This window comes from Narcine bancroftii, chromosome 1 (assembly GCF_036971445.1).
Source record: "Narcine bancroftii isolate sNarBan1 chromosome 1, sNarBan1.hap1, whole genome shotgun sequence".
In the NCBI taxonomy this organism is placed as follows: Eukaryota; Metazoa; Chordata; class Chondrichthyes; order Torpediniformes; family Narcinidae; genus Narcine; species Narcine bancroftii.
This window is the reverse complement of record NC_091469.1, coordinates 11773206-11777470: the sequence shown is the minus strand read 5'-3', so window position 1 is coordinate 11777470 and position 4265 is coordinate 11773206.

The following is a 4265-nucleotide window of genomic DNA, read 5'->3' as shown; positions in this document are numbered from 1 at the left end:
TTGTGGAGGTTTGGTATGACACCAGATACCTGGAAAATTTCCTCAGATGTGTGGTGGAAAATGTACTGACTGGCTGTATCACAGTCTGGTAATGGAGACACTAATATGCCTGAACGCAAAGCCCTACTTCGCTCGGACATGATATCCCACTGGCGCTTGGGTAGGGATATCAATAAACCATAGGGCTGCCCCACGACTCCCCCGGGCTCAGGAAACCCCAGTAACTCCAGGTGGGAGACCACATGGTGCCCTATCTTCTGCTCATGTGGGTCTTGTTGTCTGAAATGACTGGCCAGGCATGGCTTACCAGCCACACCGCCAAACGGCTGAATCCCTGACAGTCATTGGTCCATCTAGGGATTTTAAACTCCACCCCTGGGTCCTTTTCCTACTTGTGAGTCATCTCCTGTTGCCCCCGTAAGTGAGCATGTACACAATAAGCCATGCACCCAACAGAACATCCACAGTTAGCAATACAATCTCCCGCACAGTTAAAACAGTCTCCCACTCCCACATGGTTAAAACTCCACTTGTGTCATCATAACTCTTTGAACCCTGCTCGCAGCACCAATTTTTGTGTTGAGAAGAGTATCAGGTTCGGTGGGTTCAGAGAGATAAGTCTGGACACAAGGGTTTGTAATCACACACAACAATTTATAGAAGAGTGTGGGAAAATCATAACGGGAATAAAATACACATGCTCACATTTTATAAGAGTGTGGGAAAATTATAATGGGAATAAAACACCTGTGAACAACTTAGAGAAGAGCATGGGAAAATTGTAATGGGAAACAAACCATGATTGTTAAACTACACTATTACTAATTCACATAGGTGATGCAGACATCTGCACCTATAAACAGGGGTTCTACACACCCTCTCGGACCCCTGATCATTGGGAGGCGGCTCTAGTACACTGTACACAGGATGTACGCAAGCTCTTGGACCCCTGATCGTTTGGAGCGGCAGCTCTACTGCAAGTGCTGATCTATAACAATTGGATCTATAGCAATACCATGGCTCAGCTTCAGTGCAGTGCACACCTGACTCGTGACCCTTCCAAGCGATGTCCACAGTAGCCACTTAGCATGAAGTGGTGTCCGGAACTTGGACCATGAGGCAGAGAGAACAAATGTGTTGTGCACTCCTATTAAATACAGGGCTAATCAGTGTGTCTAGCCAATAAGTATGTTAGATGATTTGAATTAGCCAATGGTAAGGCGTGCACTAATTAGTGACCGGAGCCCAACTTTGACTGACAGCTGATGTGACATCCGAATAAGATTCAGACGGGGAGGACATGTAACCACCTGCAATACAAGCAGGGAGGCCATACCTCCTCCACAACAACAATGCTCTACAATGTACATCTGTTCCAAAATTCTTGCTGCAGCCAAAATGGTGTTTTGTAACAGAAAGCTATAATGATATACATAATTGAATTTAAAAAGACAATACAAAAGGTAGATAATAAATATTCAGCTATCTTATTGCAAAAATGTGACTTTGAAATTGTACAGATGTTTGTGGTGTCGTAGCAGTCCATTAGTTGTGGTATGAACAGTTAAAACTAGTGTGTGATGTGATACTTGACCATTTAGAAGCAAGCTGAATTTAAAACTGCTGATGCTAGATGAGCGTGATAAGCACAGTGCCAAGAGTTAAAAATAAAATAAAAGACTTTAGTCTTCTGGGAACTGGGGGAGATGTCTGGAGTAACTTCTGGTCCTGATAGTACAGAATACAGAGAATTATTAAGCTATGCTCAAGACTAGATTATACATCTATTGAAAGATTTCTTATACACTGAATGAAGGTATGTAAGAATCATCTTCCAGAATAAATATAAAATTTCTAACAGCTGAAATTTAGAGTTGTGATGGTGGTGAAGGGTGCTGCAGACCCTTCACAATGTCATGCTAACAAACTCTTAAAGTGAATCTCAAATCTTTGAATTTAATCTCTGTAACATTAGTGTAACAAGGGGAGGTTCAAGAACCTGAGAGCTGCTGGAAGAAACTATTCTTGAACCCAGAAGTGCTGTTCTTCAGGCTTCTGTACCTTCTGCCCAAAGGCACCAGTGAGAAGAGGTTGTGATCAGAGTCATGGAAGTTCTTTATGATGTTAACTGCCTTCCTGAGCGCTTCACATACCTGTACATCCCATTGAATTTCACATTTCTCCAGATTGCTTCCCCTGCATGGTATCCTTCCTGCATTGCTTCTCCAGTATGGTACGATTCAGTATCAGAATTTATTGTCATGAACAAGTGATGAAATTCAGTGTTTTGTGGCAGCATCACACGGCAAACATTCATATAAACCACCTACAAAAATACATTTTTTTAAAAAGGCAGTATCTTTGGGTCATTGATTATTCAGGAATATGATGGCAACAGAGAAGAAACTGTCCTTGTGCCGCTGAGTGCTCATCTTTAGGTTCCTGTACCTTTTTCCGATGGAGTGACATGATTGCCCATGCCGAAGGCACCTGAATGATTGAACCCTTTTCCAGATGGAAGCAGAGGGAAGAGGGCATGGCTTGGGTTGTGAGGGTCTTTGAGGATAGAGGCTTCTTTTTTAAGACACCGCTCTTGTCCTCGATGGATTGAAGTCATGCCTGTGATGTTGCAGGCTGAGTGAACAACCTCCATTGCTTCCCGGCATGGGTGCTCTCGTGCACTAAACAATTCCTGCTTTGATTTGGCTCAATTGGTTCCCTCTTGCATTACTTTTCCCTGCATGATTTTTGCATTGCTTCATTGCATAGATCCCTTCCTGCACTGCTTCCCACCCGCACCACACGATTCCTGCTTTGGTTTCCCTACATGTGTTCCCTCCTGCATTGATTCCCTCTGCACTGCTTGATTTCTGTATTTATTTGCTGCATTGGTCCCCTCCTGCAGTAATTCCCCTTTCATGCAGGGGATGATTCCTGCATTTTCTCCACTGTGTTGTCCCATCCAGCACTTTACAATTCCTGCACTGGTTCCCTCCTGCTGTGCAGGATGCCTGCATTAGTTCCATCTAGTGTTTCATGATTCCTGCAATGGTTCTCTTCTGCACTCCAAAATCCCTGCATTGGTTCCCTCTTGTGCTACACGATTCCTGCATTGGTTCACTCGTGTGCTTCAAGATTCCTGCATTGGTTTCCCATGTGGCATGATTACTGCATTGGTTCCCTTCTGTGCTGCACAATTCCTGGATTGGGTTCCTCCCCGCCCCCCAGTGTTGCATAATTCCTGTGCTGTCCTGTGACGCTGCTATGCTGCAAGAGATCTGCAAGACCACTGCACTACACGCCTCCTACATTGGTACCATTGCACTACATGATTCCTGCATTGGTTCCTCCAATGCTGCACAAACCATGCATTGGTTCCCTCTTGCATGGCATGATTCCTGCATTGCTCCCCATGCATTACACAATTCTGTTTTGGATCCCCTCACACGACACAACTGCATTGGTTTCCCCAGCACAACTCCATCATTGGTTCCCTCCTATACGACATGATTCCTGCATTGGTTTCCCCTGCACTACACTGCAAATTCTGTATTGATTGTCCCTGTGCTACACAATTCCTGCTTTGATTACCTCCGTCCTGCACAACACCTGCACTACATGATTTCTGCATTGGTTCCCTAGCACGACAAAAGCCCTGCACGGGTTCCCTTGCGCGACACGGCCCCTCTTTTGGTTCCCCCTTCACTGCACAATTCCTGCCATGGTTCCCTCCTGCACTCATGGCCCCCTCATTGGTGCCCCCTGCACTACATATCCTCTGTGCTGGTTCCCTCTGTGCTGTACAATTCCTGCATCAGTTCCCCCAGCACTGCATGCTGCTGCATGGGGTCCCCTTGCACATCCCCGCATTGGTTCCCCTTGAACAGAATATACTGGATTGGTACCCTGAGATTGCACGATTACTGCATTGTTTCCCCCTGCACATCTCCTACATTGGTTCCCTCCAGTACGACATGACTCCCTCGTTGGTAAACCCCTGTACTACATGACCCTGCATTGATTCTCCTCCCCCCGCCGCCCCCCCAACTCCCCCACTCACCCCATATCCCCCGGTGATATACGATTCCTGCTTTGGTTGCTCCTTTCTGCTAGATGGTTCCCGCATTGATTACCCTGGAGCTGCATAACTTCTGCATTAGTTTCCTCCGCATTGCACGATCCTGCATTGTTTTCCCTGCGCTTCAGAACTCCTGCATTGGTTCCTTCTGCGCTGCTTTGGATCCCTCCTCCCGTGACCCCTCCCT